The 14,682-nt window shown below is 48.3% G+C and overlaps 1 protein-coding gene across 3 annotated transcripts in view; it reads left to right on the top strand.

The window, feature by feature from the left end:
• The window catches only part of CCDC102A (coiled-coil domain containing 102A), a 39,333-nt gene that overhangs the window by 4,068 nt on the left and 20,583 nt on the right, over positions 1 to 14,682 (top strand). The window contains exon 2 of one of the 3 annotated variants that reach the window (XM_053271559.1): positions 8,198 to 8,289. The exons of 1 other annotated variant lie outside the window; for it this stretch is intronic. The gene's annotated coding sequence lies outside the window, so the exon portion shown is untranslated. Of the gene's footprint in view, positions 1 to 8,197; positions 8,290 to 12,258; positions 12,385 to 14,682 lie in introns of those variants that run through there. One more of the 3 variants, XM_053271558.1, reaches the window with a different exon arrangement.

The raw sequence follows: 14,682 nt of genomic DNA, 5'->3' as shown, positions 1-14,682 counted from the left end.
TACTTATCCAGTTAGGACTCCTCCTGCAACCGCCCATTACGGTTTCCTGGAGCACTTTTGCAGCTTGGCAGAGCCACTGGCCATGATGCTCTGCTTTCCAGCTCTTCAGGGGTCTCTGCGTTAATTCCAGCTCTGGGGAGCAGAGCCGCGGATACAATGCAAAGACTTTCCCCAAGCCCTCTGGGCGGAATTGGCTGCACCATGCCGAGGGAAATCTTGGGGAGAAGAATTTGAGGCATTTGAGCCAGGGGTGCAGAGAGGGCCTGCCCCTCTCAGCTCTTGCCTGGGGGCTTCTAGGAGGCGTCTTTTGTTGGCCACTGTGGGAAAGAGGATGCTGGACTAGATGGGCCTCCTTCAGCCTGATCCAGCAGGGCTGTCCTTATGGGCTCTCAAACTTGGATCCCTGGATGTTGTTGGACTACAGCCCCCATCAACCTTTTGGCCACTCAGGCTGGGAATGAGGGGAGTTGGCGTCCACTCTCTGGGGATCCAGGTTTGAGAACCCCTAATCTTCTCATACTGGCCAAGAGAGCTTCTCATGGCAGAGGTGCAGCTGCTTGGTCCACATCTCAGCTGATCTGGGCTACTGAGCACATCTGCCTGAGCTTTAGGATCTTTTACCTACGTGGAAGCAACAGGCAGCGTATAGGAGTGCTCTGTGCTAAATTTCTTTCCCAAGATAACCAACACTCTGCAGCAGCCTCCCTCCGATTTTGTGACTTGTATCAATTATGCAAACTTTTATTTATTTAATTATTCTTGCACTTATATCCCATCCATCCTTCAGAGAGCCCAGAGCAGTGTACATTATTATGTTTATCCTCACAACAACCCTGTGAGATTATAGCTTCAGCTGAGAGAGATGACTGGCCCAGAGCAGTGATCGCTCTGATTTTTTTTCTTTTCATCAAGAGTTTTTTTTCTGGGTGACATCAAGGCAGTTTGTGAGCACCTGCATTCAGAGTAGGGCCTTCCTGATCCAACCTGAGCAAGATCTAAAATTAACTGAATGTGAACTAAAATTGACATCAAAAAACTTGGGAGCATGCACACATGCACACACCTTAGAGAGGGAACACTAGCCAGAGTCACCAAGTGAGTCCCATGGCAGAAGAGGGATTTGAACACCCGTCTCCCCAGTCCTAGTCCAACACTCTAACCACTACACCAAATTAAGGTTTCTCTCAGAGTAGGAGGTGGGAAACTGTTTCCAGTTTATTCTACAAGAGGCTATACAGAAGTCTAGAAATTTTATTGAGCAATCCCTCCGGTGGCTGAGCTTCTAGGAAGCACTGGCCACATACTTTCAAGAACCTCAAGGGCTAACATGCTTTGTTTTCGGTTTCTAAATGATCAGCAGCTTAGATCACAGGAAGCTGTCTTCTCAAGTCCCGGTCTCGTTCTTGGCTATTCTGTGCTTCCACAGAATTGGAGCAGTCAGCCTAAGTACCACCCTGACAGTAGAGTGACCAGATACAGCAACAGAGAAGAGAACTGTAGGGCAGTTCACACGACCATAAACTGGGCAGGAGATGGTCCTACAGGAACTGGGCACACTCTCATGTTGTGACTATGTGTGAGAGAGAAAAACAAGGTCAGAGGCGGGGAGGGAGCTTGATCACAAGCTAAGCCCCAGCTGAGTAGGAGAGTTTTCCAGCTTACCTCATTCAGAAGTGGGGGACGGAATCTGGGTAGGGTCTGCTTGTCCTACCAAGCGGAGGCTTCGCATGAGCTAAGACATCTAGATCAAGCTCCTGAACCTTCCAACCTTCCTTCCTTCCTTCCTTCCTTTCTCTAAAGAAAGAAAGAAACTAACTAACATATTAGTATACTGCCCAAAACGCAAGTCTCCGGGCAGTTCACAACAAAACAATGCAAACAAATAAAACGGTTAGAACATTACAATAATTTAAAATTTAAAACAACGTTAAAAACTATTAAAAACTATCAAACTATTAAAACAGTAAAGCCTGAGTGAACAAATGTGTCTTGACTGCCTTTTAAAAAATTGTAAGTTTACACAACCCAGTTTATGGTCATGTGAACTGCATATTTTTATATATATATATATATATATATATATATATATATATATATAAAATATATTTTATATATATATATATATATATATATATATATATATATATATATATATATTTATAACTCCAGGCACTTTTCCTCTCCACTGCAGGAATGTGGCTGCTGAGATCTCCTTTTGTGTTATATATATATATATATATATATATATATATAAAACACAAAAGGAGATCTCAGCAGCCACATTCCTGCAGTGGAGAGGAAAAGTGCCTGGAGTTAGAAAAATCCCACCATTACCTCCACCCCTGTTTGAAACTCTCCTGTTCCAGAAACGTGTCTGCTTTTGTGGATCAGGCTTGTATCTGACCCAATAATATGACAATGTGACTCTTTAGGTATTTCCACCACCTCCACCCTACTTTCCATCTTAGACAAAGGAGAAGGATTCTCAAGGCAGGGAGGCTCTGGAAAAAGACTCCTTTGTAGGAGGAGAATGTGCTTTGTTCATGCAGCTGGATTGAACATTATGCTATGCACACTCATTGGGCATCAGCCAAGCCATGGTCGCCAGTTTGCTGCAATTATCCCTCGTGGAGGTTTTTCTCTTCTTGGTTTCTCAGTTGTCCTTCCTTGATCTCATGAGAGGGAAGCAGAAACCATTTGGGTTCATCGTTCTTGAGAGGTATCCCTTAACAAAGGGTAGAGATGCTATAGTCCTCTTCCGGGTTCAGTTTCCAGCGTCAATATTGTAGTTTGACATAGTGGACAGTTATCCAGAACCTTTTGGCTGATTCCCTCCTATTTACTATCTGTTCTTGATTACAAGTGTAATTGGCAGCTGAATGTACAGTACAAGCTCTTGTGCAAAATGGAGGGAAACTTGATTAAAGCCTCTTTTAATTTTTTGGAGGGGTGGAACCACTTTGGCCATGATCTCCCAATAAGAACAATTGTGGTTAAAGACTTACTCACAGCTGGTGAGGCCTGGGGGCTTGGATGGAGTGTGCTGAGAGGGGGCCCGGGATTCCTGGGCTGTCCTGGTGAAATCACTGCTATTAGTCAGCATTTAACTGGCATCATGAACCAGGATCCTGTTCTAGTTAGTGATCCCGGTTAAATGCTGGTTGACCGCAGTGATTTCATCAGGATTGCCTGGAAATTCTGCATTCTCGTGACGTGATCCGCTGGAACTTGCCAGGCTCACTGATCACATTTATTTATTTGTTCGTTCATTCATTCGATTTCTGTAATGCCCTTTCAAAAATGGCTCAGGGTGGTTTACACAGAGAAATAACAAATAAATAAGATGGATCTCCAAAGGGCTGACAATCTAAAAAGAAACATAAGATAGACCCCAGCAACAGTCACTGGAGGTCCTGTGCTGGGGGTGGATCGGGCCGGTTACTCTCCCCCTGCTAAATAAAGAGAATCATCACATTAAAAGGTGCCTCTTTGCTAAGTTTGCAGGGGTTTAACTCTTTAACCGTGGTCATTCCCATCTTGAGAATGAGGCCTTTATTAATTCCAAACAAAGTGTAAGAAAATAAATAAGCAGATAACATTTCTTTCTCCTATACTCACCAAAGATCAAAAAGATACTTAAGATGTCTCAGGCTTTGCACTCTGTTCTGCCAGCAACAAGGAGCACTTCAGTAAAAAAAAAGAATTTGCTCTCTGCCCTTGGACGTGAATGAAACCTGTCAACTTTGCCATAATTGCATGCCCACAAACCTTTGATCCCACCTGAAATAGTTGAGGTTTCTATTTGTTAGTGTCCAATGCTTTCCGTTCGGTTTAACCAGGTCTAATTGTTGCATTCTGGATATTGTGTTTCTAAAAAACAGTTTAACAAACTTCTGTTGTTTTTAAATGGACTGTGAGCCCAACCTGGAGGTGTTAATACTGAGAAGGCAGCACATACATATTTAAAACAATCATCATCATAAAAGCCAGGCGAGAGTCAAAGGTTGATTTCCGTCAATCCCTGCATTGCTCTTACGGGAATCAGCATTTCAGTTCATGGCTTGAACTGGTCAGTGTGTCCATGGGCAAACTCTAATGTGCAGCATAAACCTGCCAAAGTCTTTTTTGAGCCTGTAGCCAACACTTTCCAGAATGTGCATGTGTCCGTGCATTCAGCTTTGCTCATAAGAACATAAGAGCAGCCCTACTGGATCAGGCCCAAGGCCCGTCTAATCCAGCATCCTGTTTCACACAGTGGCCCATCAGATGCCTCCGGGAAGCCCGCAGGTAAGAGCTGAGGGCATGCCCTCTCTCCTGCTGTTGCTCCCCTGCAACCGGTATTCAGAGGCATTTTGCCTCTGAGGCTGAAGGTGGCCTATAGCCCTCCAGCTAGTAGCCATTGGTAGACCTGTCCTTCATGAGATGACAGGTCTATCTCTCTTCTCTCTTTTACTTTTGTCCTGTAAAACGTCAGCCCAAGTGCCAGCCTACTGCTATAACAGGCATCCTTTTGTGCATTTGCTCTTTTTGATGGAGGAGGGCATCAAAACCATGCATGAGGGGAAATTATTGAGCAAAGCAGGTATATTGGAAGTACTCTGCAGAGGGCCAGTTACTCCCCCCCTGCTAAGAAAAGAGAATCACCACGTTAAAAGGTGCCTCTTTGCCAAGTTAGCAGCGGGGGAGCAAATCCAGCCCCAGCACAGCATCACCCCTCCAGTGGCTGTTGCTGGCATCTACCTTATGGTTCTTTTTCAGATTGGGAGTCCTTTGGGGACAGGGAGCCCTCTTATTTATATGTTCTTTATTTCTCTATGCAAACTGCTTGGAGAACTTTGGTTGAAGAGCAGTATAGAAATATTCTTAGTGGTAGGAGTCTCCCGTGAGCAAGTCGAGGCTTTTCTCTCCACCCGCGTTCCCTTTGGGTGGTGCTTGGCTGCAGCAGTGCAGGAAAGAGCCTCCGAACTTTCCGTGGAAAGTTGGCTCTCTCTCCTCCCCCCCCCCACCGCCCCGCTTGCAGTGTCTGCTCGGTGTCTGGCTGCTCGCGCCAGGGCTCTTTCATGTGGGCAGAGCTCTTCGGGAACCGGCAAGCCTGCAAACAATTAGCACCGCTTGTGGGCAGCTGGCTTCCCTTTTGCAATTCCTGTGGCCCATGGATGGAGCCCGTGCTTGAGGAACTGGCTGGAAAGGAGAAGGAGGACTCACAGCGACGCTCACGCACGCACACCCTCCTTGCTGTCCCAGTGCAGCCGTGCATCTGTCTACCAGAAGGGCTGGCAGGGTCCTACGCACCGTTGCTCCATGGCAGAGTAGTTGCTTTGCATGCAGAAGCTCTCCGCATGGGCAAAGCCACCACTGTGCGGACGGGTTCAAAGAACCCGGGACACCACGCATCAGGGGCCACGCCCCTGTGTCTGGCGTCAGATGCAGGGGCATTATTTCACTTGCAAACGGGGCCACACAGCCCTGGTCACTAGCAAAATCCAGACAGCGCTGAGCTCACTTTTAAAGGCAGGGAGAGTCACTCGCCACCATGCTGGTCGGATTTTGCTCATCAGCAGGGCCGTGCGGCCCCATTTGTGAGCGAAACCAGTGCCGCGTTTGCAGCGTGGCTGGGAGCGACTCGCCCTGCCTGTAAAAATGAACGCGGCTCAACTATGCGCCCTGCGTCTGACACAGGGGGCGGGCTGAACCCGGGCCTCCGCTGGTCTCCCTCTGCCCTTGGCTCTCAGGTTCCATCCCTGGCAGCAACTCCAGATAGGGCTGGGAGAGACTCCTGCTGAAGCCTTGGAGAGCTGCTGCCAGTCAGTGTAGGCAATACTGAGTTAGATAGATCCAGTGCTGAGCTAGACAGACTGATGGCCTCAGGAGAAGCTGCTGCATCTGACTATCTATCAATCAGTCAATCAATCAGATTTGTATGCCTCCCTAAACTTCCATCTCTGGGCGGCTCACAACAACATAAAAAGTTAAAACACAAAAATAAAAACCTTACAACCATTTAAAACCGCAATTAAATTAAAAGGCTTGGGTGAAATATTCCACTCACCGCAGGACTTTAAGAATCAGTAGATTTGGGCTGATCCTGGCTGTATGTATGTATGTATTGCTAGTCCAAGATTGAATAAAATCCTCACCACAATCTATCATTTTAATACTGTTTCTCAGTGAGAAAGTTCTCAAACAGGTTTGCATAGAAAATGAATTAGAAGATGGTTCCTTATCCCTCAAAGGGCTCACAATCTAAAAAAGAAACATAAGATAGACACCAGCAACAGCCACCGGTGGGATGCTGTGCTGGGGATGGAGAAGGACAGTTGCTCTCCCCTTGCTAAATAAAAGAGAATCACCACTTTGGAAGGTTTCTCTTTTCTTGTTTAGCATGGATATGTCATCTTATAGTAGATTGGATGATTAGGAGACAACCAAGATATGATTTTCTTAGTTTCATTTTTAATATCTGTCCTAGTCATTTCATCCTCTTTTATTTTTACATATATATCCCACTCTTCCTCCAAGGAATCCAGAGCTCTGTACATGGCGGTTTATCCTCACAACAAGGCAGGTTAGGCTGAGAGAGAAGTGACTGGCCCTGAGTCATGCAGTGAGTTTCACGGCTGGGCGGGGATTTGAACTCGGGTCTCCTGGCTCCTCGTCCAACACTGTAACCACTACACCACCCTGGCTGTCCCTTTGCAACTGTGCTGAGCAATCAATGGGAATTGGAAGACTCTGAATTGTGTCTCCTGAAATGCAGAGGCTCTTGCTTAGCTAACGGCTTTTGTGTTTGTCTTCCAAAAGTACAGTACGTGCAGAGTGGCTCCCTCCCCAATTTTGGCATGCTGGAGGGTTGCTGAGGTTGCCTCTGCTTGGGCCGGTCCTGCCTAACAGAGCATCAGCTAGCTTGCTTCACTCCATCTCTCCATCTCATCTTGTTTTCCTTTCTTCTACCCGTTCAAGATATGAAGCAAGAGCTTAGGAATCCACCCCCACCCCTTGAATTCCTCTGTGACTTCTTTAGGCTTCCTGTGCTTTTCTTTTGGTGCTATTGCACTGACACTCCAAGACCAGGAGGACCAAAATGTATACAAGCAAATCCTAAATATACATGAATGTTTATTCACATCCGTGTTGTAAAAAAGTAAATATGATCTCATTTAAAAAACAACAACCCCAAAGGCTGTTGATTGTCACAAATAAATATTCATGTATACAGAAACAAATGCTGACATGGCAAATGATACTTGAAGTTTGCACAGTCAGTCCAAAAAGTACATGTTTTGCCAAACACGTTTAGCCCTCTTCCAGGTCTTCTTGAGTGGCCTAATGCATCTATTGAGTGGACTGATGCAAAGTCAAGGAACACGGTTGAACAAATGTGTAGTTAGGTATTTTGGCAGGTATTAAATGACTTGCCTAGCGAGCAAGAGGCTGCTAGTTCAAATCCCCACTGGTGATTCCCAGACTATGGGAATCACCTATATCAGGCAGCAGCAATATAGGAAAGTACTGAAAGGCATCATCTCCTACTGCGTGGGGGAAGGCAATGGTCAACCCCTCCTGTATTCTACCAAAGACAACCACAGGGCTCTGTGGTCTCAAGGAATCAACATCGACTCAACGGCACACTTCAGCTTAAGGGCGAGGAGTGTCGCAGAGCAGTTTTGGAAGTCCTCATCGCCGCTGCGAGGGCACAGGGGGAGCTGGGAATGGCCCTTCTGCCCAGCTCATCTCCGAGCAAGTAATCTAGCAGTGGCATTCTGAACCAATTGAAGCTGCTGGATCGTTGTCAAGGGCAGCCCCACGTAGAGTGCATTATAGTAGTCTAGCTGTAATCAGTGAATAGATAGTGGAATAGATCCAATTAATCTCTGCAGCATCTGATGGAGTGTGTGACCTCTACCTCCCTTTGATATCCCCCTAGCAGACTCTTTCAGATGATCCCAGGCACGGTGCTTCAAAGCTTGGCTTCTCAGGTTCCTCACCACTCGGCTCTCAATGCTGCTGCTTCCGCTTGTTCCTCCTCCACCCTCACCTTGGTTAGGAAGTCCTAAAAGGATTAAGCAGGCCTCTAGAGCAAACTTGCAGATCTTCCAGCATCTCCTGTCCTGTTTGATTTATTTAACGAACTTAAATATTTGTGCCTGTACACAGGAGATGCCTTGGCACTTGACTAAGTACGCAAATCCTCTTTCAGCCAAGCTGTGCGTGTCTGGATTTGCAAAGACCCACCGGAGACATCCTCGACTCCACACTCCATCTCCACCCCCCAGCCCTGCACTTGCCTTGGTAGGTGGAATATATTGGGGTCACAGTGGGATGGGAAGGGTAACCCTGCCCCCATGGTCCTGAGCTGTGAGGGCCTGATCCGGCTGCTCTTTAATGTTGAAAAATGAACACACACTTACAGGGCACGTGCTGAAAGTGATGAGTCCTAACCCATATCGGCACAATCCAGAAGCTGATTTTGTACAGCCACCAGGGCCCACTGATTTTGTCTCGGTTTATTCGACAGCCTCTATCTTTGGGCTTCCCTGACCCTTCCCCTTGGAATTGTTTCTCTCGTTCATCCTGGAGTTTGAAGGAGAAGTTGGCTGTGCTTCTTGCAGAGGTCCCCTGGAAAAGGAAATAACGTGTTCCTCCTTTCTTTTATAGAGAACTCAGGGGAGGAAATAGGGGGTGGTTTCTCTCAGGGTTTCACTCCAGATTCATCAGAATCTGGTTTAATTCTGGTTCAATTCTGGTTTAGACAAATGAATGTCAGTGTTTCAGCAGCCCTTTCGGGCACCTTGAATTAGTTTTGAACTGGTTCAGTTGTGGTTCAGACTCCAACTGATTCTGAACTGGTTTCATTGAGGTTCAGATGATAACTTTTGAAAGTTACTCGGAACCCTGAAGTGGCCTGGAAGCTGTTTTGATACTCCCCTTACAGAATAACATTCAGTTCTTTTACTTGCAGCCAGGGGCATAGCTATAATTGAGCAGATGGGTTCAAAGAACCTGGGGGCCCCAGCTCCTGAGAGCCCACTGGCTACACCCCTCCTTATTGCTTCATTTTAATCTCCCTCACTCCGAGGGGCCTCCTGGGAGGGGGGTGAACACGGGCCCTCTCTCCCCTAACTATGTCCCTGCTTGCAATGTAACTCTATAAAGTGAATATGTGAATTCCTAAACTGGAGGAGAAATGTTCCTTGTTTTTTAAAGGTATTTGCAAACAAAATGCATGCAACAGGATTTTTTAAAAAACGAGGAACCAGCAAGCTGGATGCCTTAACCACTTATTTTGAAATGTTTTCCAGCTTAGATATTTTCCCTACTAATAGATTGTATACTGTATTCCTATGCCTTTGCTGGGGAAAGAATGTCATTCTCCCTGGGGGGAAGTTACTGTCCTTTGAGTGGAATAACACTAGAACCTGGGGTCATCCCATGAAACTGAAGGTTGGGAAATTTAGGACTAACAAAGGGAAGGACTTTTCCCACCCAGCGCATAATTAACCTATGGAATTCTCTGCCACGGGATGTGGTGATGGCCACTAGCTTGGATAGATTTAAAAGGGGCTTGGACAAATTCATGGAGGACAGGTCTATCCATGGCTACTAGTCTGATGACTAGTAGCCATGCTCACGACTGCGGTGCCCTCTCCTCCCTTATCTGGGTCTGGGTGGGGGTCAGGAGACAACATACGTGACGTCCTCTTCACTCTGTCCAGAGCACAAACCCAGCAGACGCACTGCTGGTCTTCCAGTGTTGCACCTTCTGTGGAGAAGCCAGGAGTCCTTTCCCCCTTTAAGTTCCTTTTAGGTTCCCAAGCGACATGGGGCATTGTGGGAATTGTAGCTTTTTTTTCTAAGGGATGCAGCCCACACCACTTGGGGACCTAAAAAGAACTTAAATTAAAATACCGTAACCGTTCCACAGAAGTCGCACTGGAAAGCCAGGGGTTCCGTGCTGTTGTTGGGGAATTCCATCCAGTAATGCCTGACGGGGCACAGAGGGCTTAGTGTTTTGTACGGAGCAAAGCGGGCAGAGTGCATGCTATCTCCTAGCCCCCACCTGATCCCAGGTAAGGGGGGAGGGGAGGGGAGGATGGGGGACTCTGACAAAAAAGTTGGAATTAAACTTAATCTGGCCCAATAGCTGCGAGGAGCAATTGCAGGCCCTTCTGACGGTATCGGAGTCAGATTGGATCGGAATCCAGCATTTGGGGGCATGCACAGGCCCATTAGATTCACCCCTCTTGAAGAGGTTCAGACTAGTCCACGAACCATTTCACCATGAGCGCCTTTTGAGCCAAGGTTGAGAAACCAAGGATTTCGATCCAAGCACATATTTGGGTTGTCCAAATTGGTCCTTTCTCAGCACGAACTGGGCCCAGAAAATGCTGGGAGTAGCTGGAAGCCATCGGTGGCGGGGTTGGTGGGAGGCGGCTGGAAACGGATTTGGAAACCTTCTAAGAAGGACCCCGTGCCACTGAGGGGGCTTTTGCCTTCAGCCATCCACGTATTGCAAGCAGCTTTGTGATTTGGGCAGCTATGGCGTGGAGAGAGGAGAGAGAAGAAGGCTGCCAAGGAATTTAGGTCGGGAAAGACGTGACTGGAAGAGGCTCCCCCATTTTTTGGCTTCTGTGGGTGGATGTAAACACAAGACAGGCTTCCCGAGAGAGGGAGAAAAGAGGCCCAGGTTTTCACAGGGTTGTCAGGCAGCCAAGAGAATGGAGTAGAGCGTGTGGACCTGGAGAAACTGGAATAAGCAGCATATGCTGAAGGGCAGGCCAAGACACTGATGATGTCTGAGAGATCAGCTTTGCAAATGGACAAAAATGCATAGATGAACTTTAAACCTGGAGCCCGTGCTGTGTTAGAGGTTTGGGAAAGATCGCATTAGCTGATATCCTAATGCAGGACAAAGTTTTGCCAGCACAAGAAGACCACGTAATTGCACTAAATCGCGGAGATTTTTGGAATTGCACAAAAGTGCCCTTTAAAACATAGGGGGCGTGCCGTAGCTTTTTGTGCACCAGTGGCACAAGTGCAAATACGTGTGCACTAGTGTAACACCAGTCTGGAATGCAAGCTCCAGATTTCGTGCGATCAGCCAGTGCAATATCCTTGCACAAAAGCAATGTCCTTGCAGAAGTTCACCATCAGGATGTTGGTCACTAGATTTTAGAAAATGCTAAGACAAAAACCCATTAAAAAACAAAGCTATAATTCCGTATAGCCTTCTGTGTCTATACTCTGACCCTCTTCCCACCAAGCCGACTCACCCCTTACTCACACAGGCAGAGGTAAGCAATGTGCTTCGTTTGTTAACAGCAGGGCTGCTCAAAGCTGGTTTTGGACTACAACTCCCATGCTCCCCAGCTACAGTGGCCAATAGTCAGGAATGATGGGAGCCGTAGTCCAGCATCTGCAGGAGGGCTGAAATTGTGCAGCTCTGGTTTGCAGGGACCCCAATGTCTCCTGGAAAGGTGCTCATTCCGGTTGACCGTGGGAACATGTTTTGCCTATCGCTTGACCAGGGCACAGCTTTTTCACACAACCCTTCCTGCCCTTGGCCCTGTGTGAAATTTGTCTAGAGCCTTGCAAGTGGAACATACCGAATAGTTGCTATATTTGCACACTTGATTGAAGTCTCACTGCAACATGGGGTTTGTGGTGTTTATGGAGTGAAACCATCTTATCCCTGTGGAGCATATAGATGCACATGGATTTTTAAAAGTGAGAGAATGATGATATTTCCGGAATGAAGAATAATGAGGAGTGTGTTGTGGAAATATGAAAATCCTACTGGGTGAACATACAGTGGGTTTGATGGAAGTTCAGTGTGCTTTCCTGAATTTGCAGGGTAATATCTGTAGCTAACAAAATACGACCTGCTTCTTCCTTTTCTTGCAAGCTTCTGCCTTCACCACCCCTTCTGACCTGCTGCAGCTCAGCCAATAACTAGGTGGCTCATAGACACCAAATACATATATGCTAAGTCAGAGGTGATCAAACTTATGTCCCCAACCCAGATGCTGTTGGACTACAACTCTCATCATCCCCCAACTCAGTGACCTCCAGGGACCATTGTGGCTGAGGATGATGGGAGCTGTGGTCCAGCAACATCTGGGGACCCAAGTTTGAGAACCCCTGTGCTAAGCTCCTGCACATTGTTGCCTAAGAACCCCACTAGCCATTACTGAGCTGATGTGTGATGCCATGGAATGTTCATGAACATTCTAACATGCGAGGGGGAAGGTGTATCAACAGCAGCACGTTGAGACGAGCAGTGCAGCTTCCGTGAGGAAAGTGGCTGTACATGCATGCATGTGGGTTGTAGTACGATGCCCTTCCTTACTGGACTGCTATGCCGTTGCTGGATGTTTCTGCCTCCAGGTAGGTAAAAGCTGGCCTCTCCCATTTTAAAGAGCAGTCCAGAGAATGAGTGATCTGTTGTATCTTTGGTCAGTGGGGAAACTGTTTGGGCATCCCTAATGACAGCCTCTTGGCTGGCTGGCTGGCTGTCCTCTGTCTGGGCGCTGCGGTTTCCAATTCCTCCTACACGTGCATTTCTCTCTCACTATTTCTACCAGCCTGGGTGCAATTATCGCCTCGCCTTTTGTTTGTTCCTTTCTTCTGTGCTAAAAATTTACTCTGCCTCTCCGTTCCCGCCAGTTCTGCTCTTCTCCCTCCTGTGGCTTCCAGGCCACGTTCCAGGTCTTGGGTCTGGGTGAGTGGAAAAAAGGCATCATCACCTTCTGCCTGATGCCGCTGCCAGTCCATTCTTGCTTGCATCGATTTGAGAGGGCGGGAGATATGTGTGTGTGTGTGTGTGTGTGTGTGTGTGTGTGTGTGTGTGTGTGAGAGAGAGAGAGAGAGAGAGAGAGAGAGGATGGGGGTGAGGGGGGACCAATGTTCTCTCTAATTTTTTCCATCTGTGTGCGGAAAGAGTTTTGTTCTGGGCGGCAGTATCAAGGCAGTGTGCGCGCAAGTGTATTCAGAGTGGGGCCTTCCTGATTCAACCTGAGTGGGATCTAAAACTTGCTGAGTAGACATCAACAAACTTGTGAGTGCACGCCTTCGAGGGACTCTGACTCTGTGGAACTTTGCCTTTTGCACTGAAGATTTTGTAGGGAAGGAGCTACGGAAAGGCTTTATTTTTTTTATTTTCTAACTATCAGGACATTGCTCTGATTTGGGGGAAATGTGGGGGAGGCAAAAGGACCCCGCTTGCTAGAACTCCCTCGTTCTGTCCCCAAACCAAACTGATTGAAATCTAAATTAGCCAAGGGCCCACTGGGAGTTTCTGGCCCCCATCGTGACTCACACTACACTGGAACAACGGACCACGTGGCGCTAGTGCAGGAATATTGCACAACTGCGTGAAGCCATGGAGAGGCTTGTCACTGAGCGCTCATTGCGCAGTGAGATTTTTCTCATTGCCCCAAAGCTCCCCACAGAACGTGAGGCCTGCCACAGGCTGTGTGCACCTTGCTGAGCAAGCACAAACATGCTAGAGAAACACTGGTCTGGGAATCAGTCTGGTTTTCATCTAGGGCACCGAGGGGAGGAGGAGCAACGAAGGTCATGTGCCAACTCCACGGGCACCCCCTGCCTGGCAGATAGGCAGACCTCCCATCATCAGAGCAAGCCAGCAGGTGACCGAGCAGGCCCTTGCATAGGAACACAGGAAGCTGCCATATCCTGAGTCAGACCCTTGGTCCATCTCGCTCAGTCTTGTCTTCACAGACTGGCAGCAGCTTCTCCAAGGTTGCCGGCAGGAGTCTCTCTCAGCCCTATCTTGGAGATGCTGCCAGGGAGGGAACTTGGAGCCTAGATGCTCTTCCCAGAGCGGCTCCATCCCCTGAGGGGAGTATCTTCCAGTGTCCATATATCAAGTCTCCCATTCGGATGCAACCAGGCCAGACCCTGCTTAGCTTAAGGGGACCAGTCATGCTTGGTACCACAAGACCGGCTTGCTTCCCATCCCTGTCGCCTGCCCGCCCGGCCACCCGCTTCTCTCCTTGCTGCCTCCGTCCTCCATTCCTGCCGCTACCGGCTGCTTCCGGACAGCCGGCCCTGCCGTGGCGTGTTGTGACCCTGTTGCTGTGTCACGTGGGCCACATCCTTACAAGGCACCCTGGCAGGCCAACTGCCCAGAAGCCGCCAGTAGCAGCAAGAGTGGCAGGCAAAAGCGGCGAGGAGAACAAGTGGCTGGCCGAGGGGGCAAGGAGGATGAGGACCATCGGCCCCTGCCGGCGAAGGGGGCGGCGGGGGGGTGTCAAAGCCAGGCTTCGTCTAGGTCGTCGCCAGTCTTTGGTCAGTCCTCTGCTTCTGTGGGGAGAAAGGAAATGGGCAAGTCCCCAGTTGCAGTCTGAGCGCAGACTAACGCCTTACCTTCAAGGCCCTCTCCTGCCTTGAAGGTAAGGGCGCCTGTGGAGGCAAGTTGGTCGTGCGGGCGTGAATATGGATTGTCCCCTTTGCTAAGCAGGGTCTGTCTTGGCTTGCATTTGGATGGGAGACTACCGGTGAGCACGGTAAGATACTCCCCTTAGATGGGGCCATAGCCCAGTGGGAAAGCATCTACTTGTCTTGCACGCCGACGGTCCCAGGTTCAATCCCTGGCAGCATCTCCAGGTGGGGCTGGGAAAGACTCCTGCCTGAAATCATGGAGAGCTGCTGCCAGTCAGTGTA

The sequence above is a fragment of the Hemicordylus capensis genome, chromosome 9, assembly GCF_027244095.1.
Source record: "Hemicordylus capensis ecotype Gifberg chromosome 9, rHemCap1.1.pri, whole genome shotgun sequence".
Classification (NCBI taxonomy): domain Eukaryota; kingdom Metazoa; phylum Chordata; class Lepidosauria; order Squamata; family Cordylidae; genus Hemicordylus; species Hemicordylus capensis.
The sequence above is the reverse complement of the archived record's forward strand: the minus strand, read 5'-3'. Positions and strand labels throughout refer to the sequence as shown.